Raw genomic sequence first — 17,723 nt, forward strand, 5'->3', positions numbered from 1 at the left:
TAATCCCAGCTGTATAGGAAAATTTGGTTAAGTACAGAGGACATATTATAGCCCCCAACCCATGCCCTTTTATTAATTATATGCTGGGCTTTTTTCCCTAGGCTTTTTAATACCTATTTTACTGCCATTTCTTGCAGTTTTCATGTGCTACTATGTTATGTATGTTGAAATATAGTTTTTATAACTTTTAACAAGGCAAACACCTTTAAATATGTAAAATTATTTTTGCAACATTTTTCTCCACCTTCATCATTTTGTTCCATTTCCTCTCATTTCAGGAAGGTGGTAATTGGTCAGGTGTTTTCTTGTGACAGTGGGTACTTAATTTTAGTTGCACAATTGTAAATAACCATACTTTAAAACCTGCATATATTCATCCATCCATCCTTCCATTGATTCATATAGAATTGTTCATTAATTTGTTAGATTTCTTTCTTTCCAAAAACTCAAGGCAGCATTATAAGCAGTGCTCATTTAGCAGCCTTTTTGCATTTACAGTGGTAGTGTAAAAATAACTTTCAACCAACCAATCTTTACAAACTTTGCAAGTCTGTAAAATAAAGGAAAGTTCTAAATAAGATCATAAGCACAGTTGTGTTTTCATTTAGTGACCACTTTATTTATGACCAAGTTGCCAGTCCCAATTGTGATCACAAAATGTATTCTCATAGAGATGGGGACTTAAGGGATGAAGCATGCTAGTAATATTGTAACCAAACTCTTCGCTTATATATTTGCAAATGAATTGCCAAGCAAATAGGGCTTTCATTTTGACATCATAATGCATATTTCTCCATCGTCATGGAGATAGTTCTGAGTTACCATAGGTATGTTGTCTATGGGATAACCATGTTTTAAGAACAGAGATGTGAAATTACCTTTGTGATTTCCTGTTTCTTCTGCAGTTTCAACAGTACATTGCCAACTTCTTGGCATGAGTTTCTATGGTACAAGTGATATGTATCATAAATATGAAAGTGATATGTATCATAAATATGAAAGATCTTTCATATGAAAGATCATAAATACATATGATCTTTCAAAATCTGTCTTGTCCTATGCATTGGCCCAAGACATTTGCTCAAATTAAAAATTCAGTAAATATTGTGATGAATTCACTATATCTGATCAAAGAGCAGCAGTTATTCTTAAAAAAAATAATACCAGCCCAGAGATGCTTCAGAAACAAAAGATGTTCCAGGATAATCTGTTTTCACAAGGTTTCTCTCATTTTCACCTGAAGGATATTTCATTCCACTTGTGACTATTGGAAATATTATACCACCAGTTAACTGTTAGTTCTCCCCATATTTGAGGCTCTTCTCTGCCAGAATGACAGCTTCCATCAGTGAAATGAATGGAAAAAAAGAAGGCAGCTGCTAACAATTTCTCTGACAACCTGGGTCCCAGTCTCAATGAGAACAGCCTTTGGCACTGTAATTTTAATGGCTGTGAGCTACTTTAGAAGTCGAATTTGGCACAAAAGCAAGGCTATAATTAACATAATACATCAAATGCCTATACCATCCAAAATATGTCTGCATATCATGTCCCTGCAATATTTGGCTATAATACCACTGTCATATATCTGTATATAATTCAGTGAGCTCTGTACATAGATGAGTTTCTGTATCTCACTCTCTAGAACTGAGCAAATAGTAGATCGGGATTCAGGATCGAGTTCTGGGTGAGTCACAGCCAATTACTAAGGATCTTCCAATTGTTTAACCATAGCAACACTTTCCTCTAAGGAAATTAGGTTAGTGAAATGGAGAAAGCTGGGGAAAATAATAATGGACTCTGTTTAAAAGAGCTTTCCTAGTATTGAAAATATATATTTGCTCTGAACCAAAGTATAAACATGCCCCAGAAACCTCATTCTCTGCCACATCCTCAGAATGTTGTCTTCATCTCATTCCCAGCCTGTACCTGAGTAAGTTTAAAGTTGTCCTGAACAGTTCCAGGTTTGAAGGAGGGCTGTTTCCCTTCTCCTGGATCAATTTTTGTCCAGGTTATGGCCTCACACTCTTCACTAATCATTTGCTTCCTGATGGATTAGGAATTTCAAGTTGCTGCAGATCCACCTCATTGGTCAGTGCTCTCTAGGACTATTTTAACTTGAGACATTGGACCCTGGCTTGTTCAGAGGCTTTTGTCTACATAAGACTTGATGAGTGCTTTTCACAGCATTTGTCAAGTCTCATGTGTTGTTCAGTTGCTAAGTTGTGTCTAACTCTTCACAACTCCATGGACCACAACATGCCATGTTCCCTTGTTCTCCACTGTCTCCCAGAGTTTGCCCAAATTTATGCTCATTGCATCAATGACGCTATCTAACCATCTCATCATCTGCCAACCCCTTCTTCTCTTGCCTTCAATCTTTCTCAACTTCAGGATTTTTTCCAACGAATCTTCTCTTCTCATGTGGCCAAAGTATTTGAGCTTTAGCTTCAGCTAGTCTCTTGTGACTCCTTAGAAATACAGGTTTAGTGCGCTACTGAAAGAATACTAATCCCACTTGGCCCAGAAAATACATTTAAACTGGGAAAACATGCTGGGCTCTGCCTGCTTTGTGTTGGTAGTTCTGCTATCATTGCATCAACTACATGATTTCCATTACAAGGTTTTATATTGCTAAACTTTTTATTATCCCTGAGGACTATATAAAAACACTACAAGTGATGTTCTGACTGGAGAATTTTTACAGGATTAATCTTATTCAGCTGCAGTTTCCATGGCTGTTTATGCGATATCTCACCATTACTTATGTCCCCACTGATAGAGAGTGTGTATCAGTAGCAGCTGCATTGTTCCAGTGGTCTAGCCTGGTATATGTGTTTTCCTTGGCCTTTCCTTGCCTACTTTTGCATGCTGCCAATCATGAGCTCAGAAGTGGGTTCCTTGGTAATCCATGGTTTTAGTAACCTTTCAGAAGAATCTAAACCAATGATCAAATACAGCATAATAAACAGGTAACAGGAACAGAGAAGGGATTGTGCTGAGCAGGTGCATTGGGAGATTTCCTTCACTCCATGGCCCATCTCACTCTTAACCCCTGCCTCCAATAACTGTTATCGGTCAGCCATTCCTGAATACAAGTTTAGTGCTTTTTTCAGAAGAACACTTCATTATTTAGTATTTATTAAATATTGATGCTGTCCATCTTGTCTTTAAGGTGACTGTGGGCGGCTTACAGATTATAAAAAATAGAAAAATAATTAAAAATATTAAAATAATGCAAATTAAAAAATTAAAACTATACAAAATATATGTCTGCTAGATGGATGGCACAGGGATGAGGTCGTCTTACCCCATCAACCACCTCCAGCTCAAGCCAACCAGCCAAACTAAGTTTTAATAGTCTTCTAAAAGGCCAAAGGGTGGGAATAGTTGTCACCTCCAATAGAGTTTTCCACAGGGATGGGGCCACAGCAGAAAAGGCTCTTCCTTAGGAGAGAACTTCCTTGAAATTCCTTAGCAGATGGCCTCTTTTGTTGGGTGCAATGGGCTAGTCCCATTGGAGTGAAATGGATCCTCAGATATCCCAGATCCATGTCATATAGGGCTTTAAAGGTAATAATCAACACTTTGAATTGGACTCAGAAGCAAACCAGTAACAAATGCAAGTCACCCAACAGTAATGTTATATGTAGCACCCTAGGGGCCCACAGAACTATGCGCATTGCTGCATACTGCATTAGCTGTAGGCTATGAATACTCTTCAAGGGTAGCCCCATGGTGTTGCAGTAATCCAACTGAGAGATGACTAGGACATGGGTGACCATGAGCAAGACTTCATTACCCAGATGTGTGTGTGTGTTTGTGTGTGTGTCTACATATAGTAGTTATTTGTAGAAATAGTTTACCTGATAGTAACATGCGCAGAAGAAAGATTGCAAAGAATATCAAGGCAGCTCCTTCCAGTATACTCTGCTTGCCATCTATTGGTCAGACTACTTGACAGAAAGCTAAAAACTTGCCCTTCTAACATCTGTTGAAACTTGTTCCAGGCTGTATTTGGAAGACAATTTGTTCTTGTTTCCCCAACGATGCTGAGTGGGAGGGAAAATAAAGCTGGTGGAATCCACCAATCCCTTTCCTTGACTTGGACTGCAGTAAGTAAACTGGAACAGCATCATTTATCAGCTTCATTACTGTGGCATATTTGGGAGGAACATAATTTATGCTGGCAGTTCAAGGTGGTGGATAGCACTTTAAACTTATCTATGAGGATGAGGTCTGAGCATTCTTCTTCCCATTTACTGAACTATTATTTAGCACTTGGTTCCAGATAGTAGACTTCAAGATGTAGGCAAAAATGAAGGAAATCACTCAAATTAAAATTAATTCATCCCACCACATTCACCATTGTACATGGCTTTCAATTATATATCAGGGTTTCTACCAGTTCGCCCCGGTTCGGGCGAACCAGTAGTGGCGGTGGCAGGAGGCTCTGACACCCACCGGGACGTTATCATGGATGCTCTGCGCATGTGCAGAAACGCCGTGCGTGTGCTCCCGATTCCGAACAGGTAGCAAAGGTAAGTGGAACCCACTACTGCTCAAGAGCATCTAAACTTTTGGACATCTCACTGCTTCTACATACTGAATCATGCATGGAAAATGAACTTACAGTATTTTAGCAAGTATAAACAGAGAGAACTCCAAGGACTATAGAAAGATAATTCAGGACTTCATGCAAACGTAGGACCATAATCTTCCCCCCTTCCCCATTGCCAGGAAATAAGTAATTATTGCCATATATCTTGCTCTTGTGATAGACTAAGGTGTATATTAAAAAGGCACAAATCATTTTGCTTAAAAGAACCCCATTTTAAATATTTTTGTGCTTAGAATAGGACAACCTACAATTAATAACCATGGTAATTGTTATTAATGGTGATAATGTATATATTCATGTTTACACGTAGCACTATTGTGGATATCTGGGCAGTAGACTGGAATCTACTGGTAACTGTTTTGCATAATTCCCAGCAGATCACCACAGGTCTTAATCCTATCATTTCAACTATCTTAAGGAAGATTGCATAATGTGAGATTTTCTTAATTTGTTAGAGCAGCTTTCCTAGGAAGTTATTTAGTGCAGGGGTCTCCAACCTTGGCAGCTTTAAAACTTGTGGACTGGAACTCTGGGAGTTGAAGTCCACAAATCTTAATGTTGCCAAGATTAAAAACCCCTGATTTAGCAGTTGTTGACTCAACAAATCTATTTGGTGAATCCAGTCAGATGTATCATATCTGATTTTGTTTGGACTTGTACATGCAGGACACAGTTCACTGGATCCAGAAAAGAACTTGATTTATTCTTAGATCGACAGGTTGTATTGGGTTTTATTCTGTGTGATACCAAGATTCAACATTATTGAACTTCAGAGTTCTAAGAATATATTTCATAAATTTGATGTCTGTCCACATCTACTATATGTCATCATCTAAAATATAATTAGAACTGTCCGGCAAAAAAGACAAGGTTTCTCAATTGCACTGGGTGAGAAAGGTTGGTCAGAAACTAGCAGATAAACTAAATGAATTTATTCTAAAGTGCATACTTTGGGGTTCACAGTTCTAGGCACCTACAGTAAACCAGATCTCAAAAATAATAAGAAATATTTCTAAAACATTGAATTTGTTGAGGAATATTTTATGCTGCCTGTCTTATAGTACAAGTCTTTGGACTGTACTAGGTGGCACTTTTTTCAATTAAAATCTGAAATAATGAGATGTCCATATTATTTAAACATACAAAATTGCACATTTCAAAACGGATTTTACAAAACCCCTTGTCCCTATTCCAGGAATAATAGTATGCAACATTATATTGTAGAATCTCCAAAATAACCAACTGAACCAGACAAAACGCATGATGATTCATACAGACATAATGATAACTGTTGTTGGTTCCATACATATCCCATTACATATTCCATTCTTCCCTGAGTGTTCATGTATCAAAACATATCGAATTACAAGACATGGCATTATAAATGTATCTAATTACATTTACAGCAAACACCAGCACTTCTGTTGCAGGAATGGTAAACTTGCAGTCTCATACTGCCACTGAACTATAACTCCCAACATCTTTAGGCGTTGGCCATTCTGGATAAGCCTTTCTAAGTTGTAGTACAGCAATATCTGAAGGGTCAAACCTCTTTTTTTTAGCCAGATTGTTCCTTCTACTCAATCCCTTTCGTGGTATCTGTCCTACGAGAAAGAACAAGAGAAAGAGGGAGCAGGCAATGTTCTTCCTGAACACATGTGGTTTTTAATAAAGCCCTGCATTTTAAAAGGATTGTACACTGCACCAAGGATTAAAAACAAACAAACTGGACATTTAATAGCTTTAATAAGCTATTATTAAATGCATAGTATGAATAGTAAGGGACAGGGTGGCTCAGTGGCTAAGACGCTGAGCTTGTCGATCAAAAGGTTGGCAGTTCAGTGGTTTGAATCCCTAGTGCTGCATAACGGTGTGAGCTCCAGTTACTTGTCCCAGCTTCTGCCAACCTAGCAGTTCGAAAGCAAGTAGAAAAATAGAGACCACCTTTGGTGGGAAGATAACAGCATCCATGTGCCTTTGGCATTTAGCCATGCCGGCCACATGACCACGGAGACATCTTCAGACAGCGCTGGCTCTTTGGCTTTGAAACGGAGATGAACACTGCCCCCTAGAGTCAGGAATGACTAGGACATACGTATGTTTGAGGGGAACCTTTACCTTTCCTTTACCTATGAATAGTACATTTATACTATTTATAGCAGGGATCACCAACCTTTTGGACCTCAGGGACCACTAAATTCATAATTTTAAATCCCACAGACCACTAATATGATCTGCCTAATGACCGGCTGGGTGGGCATGGCTAGGGGGTCATGTGACTGGGTGAGCGTGGCCAACTCGATATCACTCACGTTGAGGGGTACCTCGCTGGTCTCTACTCACTCCTCCTCTCTCAGCCAAACCTCGCCTGCCCGGCCGGGCTCCTTAGGGCCCCAACAGGAAGCAGTTGTTGGAGCTGAGCAGCTACCACGAGAAAGAGTTGGCAAATCAGTTCAAATTGGATCTGACTGAAAAGGAGGCTCAGCAGAAGCACCTCACTGAGGACTATGATCATAGGCTTTCCAAGCAGAGGGAAGACCTGTGGGAGTGTAAGGCCAGGTACTGGCCCCTGGAGGCTCAGCGGGCTGAGATAGTCAGTCAAAACAAGGTCCTCTGGCTCTTCATCACCAGTGGCGCTTCCCTTCAGCCTTCGCCCAAAGCCCAGCACCAGGAGGCTGAAGCAGACCCCACGTTGGAATTTCTGCCCCCCTCTGCCCAACACAAAAAGACCCCGAAGGGGGAGACTCTCTGCAGCAACATAAACATTCAATGCATGTATCCGGCCCAGGGGCTGTAGTTTGAGGACCCCTGATTTAGTGCAATATAAAAAATGCAAATAATTTTTCTGCGGACCATCAAAATTTTCTCATGGACCACCAGTGGTCCACGGACCACCAGTTGGTGACCGCTGATTTATAGTACACAGTATGCATGAGTCAAAATACACAGTATAGTAATACTATATCTTTAATAGGATAGTAGTATAAATTGACACGTTTTAAATAGTGTATCTAGCTGGGAAAGACCAATTAGGTGGTAGAACCTAGCAGATCTTGCCTGAGCCCCCAAAAGAAATACAGGAAATGTCAAACTTGAAGAAGTTGAAACACAGTTCAGAAGATATCTATGGCTTATTTTTTATCAATCTCTCATTAATATAGACTATCACTACAGGGTTGCCATTTCCTTTTCATGCGGGGTGTTACGTCGATGTGTTGGAATATAAAATTTGGTTTTTTATTTTAAGCAGCTTCAAATGGGGATTGAGACATGCTTTTCCTCCCGTAGAGGTTTAACGTACCTATTTTCATTTTTTGTTAAATTCTGAATGCTTTAAAATGAGGGTGGATCACCCCTATGGGCTTGTGAGCCAGAGTTTCTCCCTTTCTGATCTTATATCAAATTATATCTATCCAGCCAGTGCCATATATAATTATGTATTTTCCATGTTCTTAAAAAAATCCATTGTTGCTATACGATATATAGAAATATATCTATTTCTATTGCCCCTTTTCATTGCTTTAACAATAACAGAATTAAAATCAAATCAGTTAAAATACATTAGAACACGTACAATGTAGAAATGAGTAATTCAATATAAATCTCTCTGTGTAAAGATATATGTGTGGGAGCGTTGGTATGAAACTATAGATCTCCTAAAATTCTACAATTATTAGGCAATAATGCCAAGCAGACAGACATGCATAGCAGTATCAGTTAACCAAAGGTTGATAGTGTGGTGTCACACATATTTAATTCTTCTTACCTCTTTGACTAACCCAGGTCGTACTAGTTTTCCAAAGTTTTAGGGCAAATAGTGAGCATTGTGCATGGATAAGCAACAATTTACTGTTGCTACAGCTTGTTGTTAGTACATGAATTTGGGTTACACGATTTGCCATATGGTGATGCATTGAGTTGTATTGGGCAAGTCTAAACTTTTTGGATTATAACTGTGAATTATGGTTTAGGGTACAGGAATGACTTGGCAGCCAGGAGCTTCATTTCAATAGTCAGGGACACTATATTTTACAAAATGAGTACATAGCTTAAAATTGAGCAGCTATTATTTCACAGTTTGCTGGCTTAGTCTTGCTGGAGTTTGTGCGTCACAAAAATATGACTAGACTCTATAGATCACAGATAGCCCAGCCTGCCTTAATATGCTGTGTCAACCATGTGGTTTATTCAAACAACATGATTAAAGCATGATTCTACACAATAAATAAAGCTGTTGTGTAAATTCTATTCTAAATATTATTTCTGATTGCTGAATTCAGGGATACATAATGAAGTGAAACATATACAGGTAGTCCTTGACAGCGGTGAAATGCACTTACTTTCACTACCGGTTCGGGAGTGTGACTGTGCGCACCTCTTCGTGCATGCGCAGAGGGCCAAAAACGACCTAATGATATCCCGGTGGTGGCCGGAGCCTCCCGCCCCCGGCGCTACCCGTTCACGCGAGCCAGATAGATCCGGCCGGATTTCATCGCTGGTCCTTGATTTACAACAGTTCATTTAATGATCATTCAAAGTTACAACGGCACTGAAAAAAGTGACTATACTTGGCAACCGAATGATATTTAGTGATGGCTGCAGGGTCCTAGTCATGTGAATACCATTTGCAATCTTCTGACAACTCAACAGAGAAGCCACCTTCACTTAACAATTTTGGCAAGAAGGGTCGTAAAATGGGGCAAAATTCTCTTAACTGTCTCATTCAGCAGCATAACGTTTGGGCTCAATATTGGTTGTAGGTGAAGGACTATTGTAAAGTTGGTTCCTCATACAGATCTTTATCCCAGGTGCCGCAATTGAACCCCAACCAAGAGGGCAGGACAGATATACAAGGCTAAGATATACCATCTGGGGGTGCACAATACAAGTTAAGACTGAGCGCTCAGTGTGAATGCTGCAACCAAACATCAAAAGTACAAACATGAGTGAGTTTTTAAATGGGAGATGTAACGCATGGAATGGAAAAAACATAAAGAGTACAAGAGAAGAGAGCCAATCCTCTTGGAAGCCTCCCCTATGAAAACCGATGAAGTTGGATTGCTGCTGCTGCTGGAGATAGAGAAGATTCCTTCGGGGCTTCTTCTTCTTCTTCTTCTTTTTTTTTTTGAAACGCTTTGTCAGGAATCTGAAGAGAGCGCAAAACGGACAGAGACGTAAATGAAGTTGATCGTTCTCGAGGACGCAAAGGAAAGGGGGCGCTGAACGTCCAGGCTTTCAAAAGAAGGGGAGGGGAGAAACGAAGAGCTAAGGTAGAACAAGAAAGGGGTCGGTCGTAGCGCAGGAGGAAATGGGAGGTGGTGGGGGGCTGAGGCGGGGTCCGGGCGGGTGTCCGAAGCTTGAGTGGGCCTTCTCCCACCCACCCCCCTCACTCCGCACCCCAACCACCCTCGGATCCATGTGACGCTATGAATGAGTCTGGGGAGGGGGCTGGGCGAAGCGCTGCATTCCTCAACAGCAGAAAGCGAGCGAGCGAGCGAGCGAGGAGGAGGGGGCGGGGCGGGGCGGGCGAGCGATTGATCGGAGAGGCTCCTTCCCGGGCTGGGAGGGGAGGCGGGGTTGAAGGGAGGGAGAGGCTGGCAGCAGCGCAGCCCTAGGAGACTGAGCTGCTCGTCCACGGCTAAGGGGCGCCGCCATGGAAGCCTGACGCGCGCCCCCCACCTCCTTTAGCTTGGCTGCGCCTCCGCCCCTTCTTTCCCAGAGGAAATCACTGGACCTCCGCTCCCTCCCCGCCCACCTGCCTCCGTACAGGACCGCAAGGACACCACCGGGCGAAGAGAGAAGGCGGTGGATAAAGGGCGGGGGGGGACCAGCCGGTGGGTCCCCCCCGAGAAGAACATGTGCTGAGCGGCTCCTATCCGTGGCAGGTAATGGGAGCGCTTAGGGCCAGGGAGGTGCGCGGCTTGCTCTGGGAGGTGCATGCGGGAGTTGGGTGGAGGAATCGGTTTTTCTGCGGGGGTGTCAAAATGTCAGCAAACCCTAGTGGTTGGAAGAGGAGCTCGGAGTTCCCACGACGGAAACATGCCTCCTGATCGTGACTCGGGGCAGGGAAGGTGCGGTCCTGGCTGGAGGTGACACCGGAGCCACCGCGTGGGCCACCGCCGTGGCCCCTGCCACGCCCCCTTCCTAGCAAGGTGGGGGCTCCCGTGGTGAACTTTTAGAGCGGGAAAGCTTCTACGGGACCCTGGTAAAGGAGAAAAGGGGTTTGCCTGAATGACAGCGTCGTGAAGGTTTTTTTCTTTTTCTTTTACAACCTCACTTTTGGCATGGGGTCGCCAAAAGCTAGGGTGTTGGAGCTTCCAAGATATCGGGCTGTGTGGTGGACATGTGTTCTCCATATGTGTATGTTTGCACAGGCATGTGGAAATGCACAGGTGCACGTGCGCAGGCTGGGCTTAGGAGCCTCAGTGAGTATATGTGTGAGCATGCACACATTTTGGCGTGTCTGTAGTAATGTGCTTGAGACCGACACTGGGAAAGGACACCTGAAGAAGAGATTTTCTGTTTGTTTTACAATGTGCATGCATCCCGCTTCCTATGTGTGTCTTTATTTCTGTATATCATTATGGGCATCATTATGTGAGCTCTCCTCCATAAAAGCTTAATCAGTAAGTGTGACAGTGCCTGCCTCCTTTTTGCCTGATGTGTGCAAATGGCTTTTCCTGCACCACCCATGTATGTGTCCAGATACCTTTTTTTAGCACTCATGCATGCATGTTTTGCACATTTTCAATGATCCAACCTTTGTGGGGCTATTTTTCTCTCTCTGTCTTGGTGCATATGCACTTGAGGTTGTGAATAGATGAAGAGGCAATAAGAGTTTTGTAGGCTAAACTGGTCTGCATGATGGGGTGACAGCAGTTGAAATGTATTTGAATCCCACCTTAATGTGCATATGAATAAATGAGTTTGTAAAACTGGGAGTCCACATATTTATATCCTTACAGATGGAGCTATACTTTTCTGTATCCCAATGTGTGCATTTCTAATTTCACTGTACAAGGGCACACACTTGTATCCTGGTAATCTCAGTTTTCATACAAAATAGGAATGCAGGTTCCTAGTCCTCTGGGTAATAAAACAGAATATGTGTCAATACCCTCTTACCCATTCGGATATATAATTGGGTCTTCAGTGGCTTCTGTACCCCTTATTTATGATTTCCTCTGATTTGTCCCCCTTCATATTTATGCCCTTCTTTCGCCTCCCTTAATTATCCTTGTAAAATACAGAAATCAGTTTTTTTTTTAAAAAAAATTATTTCAGAAGCAGCAGATACAGTAACAGAGAACAGTTGTGTCAGATTTCTGTATTTCCATCCTGCCTATGGCATTACAAATTGGAATTGCCCGTGTGTGTGTGCTGGCATAGCTTTCACACAAGCCCAAATTTGCAGTATGCCTGCCTATTGCTGAATGGGTGTAGTCATGAGGTCCGCCATCCCCTTCACCTACATATGAGCAGTGACTGTCATAAGCTCTTTGAGAGCAAGCACTCATTTGATTCTCAGAGCCACTTACCCCTTCTGGCTAGGCTCTCATTTGCGGCAAAGCTCATGCAAGCTAGCATTGCCTCCCTCTGGCTTCTTGGGTGCAGGAGCACATGTTGTGTGTGCACATGTCTGCATGCATACAGAATTTCCATAGTGCACTTGCTTGGCCTTTAATGAGTGCAAGGTTTCGTTGCTTTCATGCAATAGTATCCCCATGATGGATCGTTGTACAAATATAGCTTGTACTACATTTATTTGTAGAGTTTGCCTGTGCATTGTGCACCATGGTTCCAGGCATAGTAGAAAACTCTAAGTTGGATTTTTCTCCTTCTGTTGCTTCTGATACGCTTCCTAGTTCCCAATTTCTATGAATCTAAGAACTTATGTCCCATAGAATTCCAGGCATTGTTACATTTAATAGAAGTGCAGGGCAGAATATTTGCCTAAAAGGACCACAGTAATGATTGTATGAGGGGGAGGGGGAGAGAGAGAGGGAGGGGGGATGGAGGGACGGAGGGAGGGAGAGAGAAAGAGGGAGGGAGGGAGGGAGAGAGAGATGCATGTTATATATTGTTTGGTGTATATGTATGCACTTGCATGGAGATAACATTCTCTTTTTAATCACATAATTTTGTAAGGCTAATTGTCTTTTCACAATGTGTAACATTTAACAATCCAAACCTTGATCATTGACTCAGGAATAAGTCCAATGGGTTTTAATGGACTTTCATCCTTATGGAAAATGAATAGAAAAGAAATGTTTGACTGCAATCCTGTGCCAATGTACTTTTGGGATGTGGCTCCCTGAACAAAATGGGATTGAATAAGCTTGACTCTTGGTCTGCCTTTCTCAGCGTACATTGTGAACAGGGTTGTAGTTTAGGCTGGACTACTTGCTTTGGTTGCTGATGGAGCTTGGTTGGATTCCTGACATCAGAAGGTGCGCCTGGAAAATGTTCTCCTGCCATTAAGCTTGAAGGGCTTTCTCCCAATTAATGAAAGCAACATTGGGAAAGATGGGTTAACGCTCTTAATTCGTAGAAGACAGCTCCCTTAATCTTAGTAGGGCTTCATGGTGAGTAAACCAGCTTATAATTGCATTGACGAACTTCAAAGATCTTTTTCTCGTAACAGCTCAGCTTCTTTGAATTTGGTTAAGGCGGCCTTATCTTGCTCTTTGGGGCCATTACAGAGCATATATCGGCTTTCATGTATAACCCCATATGGTTCTTGAAGAGACATACATCTCAAAAATACTTGCAGGATTCTGCATAGAAACATGCCCTGACATATATGGCATGTCTCTTTTGCAGGTATCTCTGCAAATTACATCTCTTATTTAAGAATCAATTATCTGTAGTTGCCTCAGAAATGCTTACAAGAGGCTCATGTACTTATAACTCTTTGCTGGATTTGAACCTGCTGCCATAGCACTGTGAAAGCTCTTTATCCACAGGTTCGTGCCAAGATATTACAGCAACATTGAGATAACTTTACAATTTACTAATTGACCTGGCCCATGTGGGTGCTTAACTTTATATAGTAGAGCAACTTTCTAAACTTATCCTTCTCCAGATGTGATCGCACTTCAACTCTTAGCATTCCTATCTCACATAATTATGGTGATTGGGAATTGCAGGTTGTTGTACAAGTACTCATCGATTTTACAACCACATTGAAGCCCAAACTTTCTATTGCTAAATGAGTTTTCTCCATTTTATGACCTTTCTTGCCACAGTTGTTAACTGAATCACCGCAGTTGTTCAGTTAGTAACACAGTTGTTAAGTGAGTCTGGCTTCCCCATTGACTTTACTGATTAGAAAGTCACAAAAGGTCATCACATGACCCCAAGACACTGTGTCATAAATATGAGACAAGTTGCCAAGTGTCTGACTTTTGATCACATGACTATGGCGATGATGCAATGGTTGAGGGGAAAAAACACTCATAAGTCACAAGTGCCATTGTAACTTTGAAATGGACACTAAATGAACTGTTGTAAGTCAAAGACTACCTGGATACCTAGAGTTTGCTATGGGGATGGCTATTCTAAAGGACCATTCCACTTGAAATGGCCTTTTGGCAAGATATTTCTTTATGCAGAAAATGGTTTAGCCTCCAAGGAACCTACAGGTGTCCTAGGATTTCTTTCTTAAGTTATATACAAATTGCAGAGTTGTACTGGCAAGAGAATATGATTTGTTTCATTTGAGAATTATACAAATTGGCATGGATGGATATGTGGCAGGATTAGCTGTAGAATATGGAGATTGGAGGCGGGCATTATTGATGTTTCCTTATTTCTTATCCTAACAATCATGAGAAAGTAGTTTAAATTATACAGATCAGCAAGCTTGTTTCCCAAAGTCACATGCTCCATCAAAACCTTTAGGACAGAAAACAATCCAATAAAATATACATGCCTATAATTATTATTAAAACTGAAGAGTAGGCATAAAATGCAATAAAATTACATGCAAATAAATTAATTTAGTAGCAGTGCTACAGATAATGGTTGAAATCACTCAAATTTGTACTAGTCTTCAGCAGTAAGTTGGACAGTTAGAACTAATAGTGACACCATGTTGGGCAACCTGGAAAGATATACCAGTCAGACAGAAGAAGTGACAGATAAGAATCTTGCTCTCTTCCATGGTAGTTCTTTAAAATGGAATAATAATGATGTTTCTTAGATTCCCTATGAAGAGAGCAACAAAGGAGTATTTGGCTTAGGGACTCCATAGAGCTATCTGCACATGGACATAAACGCTGCTGAAGTGGAATGCTTTTACATCACCCTCACAAGACTGCAGAGGGTAGTACATTCAACCTGGCCAAGGTGAAGGGCAGAAGCCACGTGCTCAGAAAGCACAACCAGAGAAGTGTGCATTTGCATATATGTATTATAACAAGAAAAGCCACAAGTGGAAGGGACACAAGCCTTCCTCTTCCCCCATCCCAATTTCTCCATGTATGTATCTTCCAGACCAGTTCTTCTACACTGGGCACGTGGAAAGGGTGCAGCATCCCTGTTTGTTTTGGATCCATTCTGCATAATATTGATGTTGCCTGAAAAATGCAGAACTACACAGTTGCCTTGTAAAACATCGTTTTGTCCTATTTTTAATTTAATTGATAAGGGAACTAGGACTTAGAGAAACCGGGAGAGTGACTCACCCCAGGCTCACCCAAATAGATCTGACTGGTAAAATCAGTCCATGTTCTTGTAAGGCCAGGTTCTTTCTAAGGACTAAGCTTGGAAGGTTTGTCTTGAGATGACCAGACTGCTTCATGCGATGATATCTCATGTGAACCAGTTCACGTGAGGTATCACGTGAACTAGATGATTGCATAAGGGAGGAGGAAAAGAAAGACAGACAGACATAAGTAAAAGGATAAATACACCATTACAGCATAGCAAACAGGATAAAAGTATTGATGCTCGAAGGAGATGAATGTCCCCTGGGTTAGATACGTATCTTAAGAAGAATTGCCCTCACTTGCCTCTTTTCTCACATATTGCATGTGACACCAACTGGGGGGTGAAAAAGCCTGAGAAAGCAAGATACACATTGAAGCACGCATGAAGCTTTAAAAGAAATCTGGGCTTTTATTCCCAAAATAGCTGACTGCTGCAGTCTATATAGATAACATTTTCTCCTCATGCACCAGATTTTTGTCTGTGTGTTTGCTCTGCAATGACATACACTGGTACATTGATGTAACCCATCATATGTATGGAATATCCCACAAGCAAGGTTTTTTGGCGATGGTGATGGAGGAGGAGGCAGCATTTGGATTAATAAAATGAAAGAAAAAGACAAGATTTCCTTTCTCCCTTTATCTTTCGGTCATCCTCAGCTTTGTCTTCATGTTCTTTGTTTGCCAGGTCTATTGGTCTGCCCTCTCTTTTTAAATATTCCTTGGATGGAGCTCTTTGTTGAGCTGTGAAGGTCCAGGGTGCGTCTTTTCCTTTCCCGAATGTCCCAGTGCCAGCATAGATGGAGTCTTTGTAGAAGAAGGCCATCCTCTCTCTATCTCACCATTCTCAGGCTGGCTATACTCCAAACAGCGCGTGCGCTGCCTCTCCCCCCACCCAGCTGGGCTTGGCTATTCTTAGCTCCCAAGTCTTTGATTCATGCTTCTGAGAGTATTTCATTTGGGTGTGCAGAGAGAACAGCTACTGCGGTGTGTGAGGGAGTGGAGTGGGGTGGGGTGGAGGAGAGGGCTGCACATGCCCAGCTCAGTGCATGCGGGAATGTCTGTGTGTGCAGGCTTGCAAGCTTGCATACTGTATATGAGGCTGTATATGAGCATGCACGCAGGCATGCTTAAGATAAAACATATGTTCAGGTGAAGTGTATTTCTGCTATGTATTCCTTTTGTTTCTCTTGTCATGTTTGGTATGCAAATTTGCTTGGGTCTAATGCATGGCATGCATAGTGGCACAGATATACTTTTATGCCCCAATACAGAATGAAAAGGTATAATTGTTGAAAAACTGTTTACCTATGCACATTTCTTTCGGGGGCAATGGGGGATTTATGAGACTAGAGACACTTGAATTGTTGGTGCACTGCAACCAACAGATGCATAAGAATCATTAGTTTAGAGCATGTCTGCACCTATCTATCTATTTGGAGATATGCATAATGTATGAACACAGGAATAAAAAAAATCATACACTAATATAAAGAGCTTTTGCATCTGCTCCTTCCAGCATGCCAAAATTCATGTGACTGCTATAAATAGAGAGAAATTAGTTCTATTTGCATTTTAACACAGATTTTTCCTATGATGTTAAATCACTTATATGAATAACATTTTGCCTTCAAAACTCAAGAATTTGGAAAACTTTTCTTATTGTAAAGTATCTATTGAACACTTAGGAGAAATACAAATATCTGAGAACAGTATAAGAAGACGGTCAGTTACGGATAGTTATTTGGAAAAAATGCACAGATAGAAATTCACAAAAAAGTATGTACAGTTTCTTGGGAATTAAAAAAATCTACAAGTAATGTAACATTAATATTCATCAAATTTTACAAAAAGAACAATTGACAGATTTCCCTGTTCCTCAGTAATAGCATCGTTTGAGCAGGTTCTTAGCAAAAACACACAATCTTGCTTTGTGAGAGAATTAAATGATTGAGGAAGGGAGTTTACAGACAGAAAAAGATGATGCCCACTTCTGCTTTGGAGGAAATTGAAAAATGGGGTTCCAATATCAGGTCATGCTAAGACCCTAAGATTTGCCTGGATATGCAACCTACTACTATACTAGGCTTATGCTGTGCATATATATTTTTTTTTAAGTTGAAATTAAGAAAAGAAAAAAACAACAACCAAAGAATTCCTTGAAGAATGTAGAATTATATAACAATGCATAAATTTCACTTATGTGAATGTGTACGTGTTCAAAAATATATGGTCACCCATTGCTGAAAAGGAAGCTACCCAAATACAAATTGAGAAGTAAGTGTAAATAAAAATACAGACATCTCACTCTTATTGGAAAGACCTTGATCAGGAAACCTATTGGGTTCACTCACTCAGGCCAAATATAATTTGGCCCTAATCCTTGTCAT

At 41.2% G+C, this 17,723-nt stretch overlaps 1 protein-coding gene across 7 annotated transcripts in view; it reads left to right on the plus strand.

Moving 5' to 3' along the window:
• Positions 1 to 10,075: 10,075 nt before the first annotated feature.
• Positions 10,076 to 17,723, plus strand: part of SHANK1 (SH3 and multiple ankyrin repeat domains 1) — a 110,463-nt gene continuing 102,815 nt past the window's right edge. For 6 of the 7 annotated variants that reach the window (XR_009623069.2, XR_009623070.2, XR_015733743.1 and 3 more), the window contains exon 1: positions 10,076 to 10,506. The gene's annotated coding sequence lies outside the window, so the exon portion shown is untranslated. Of the gene's footprint in view, positions 10,507 to 10,528; positions 10,774 to 17,723 lie in introns of those variants that run through there. The other variant, XM_087891967.1, reaches the window with a different exon arrangement.

Source organism: Pantherophis guttatus, chromosome 4 (genome assembly GCF_059756535.1).
Source record: "Pantherophis guttatus breed Tessera chromosome 4, ASM5975653v1, whole genome shotgun sequence".
NCBI lineage: Eukaryota > Metazoa > Chordata > Lepidosauria > Squamata > Colubridae > Pantherophis > Pantherophis guttatus.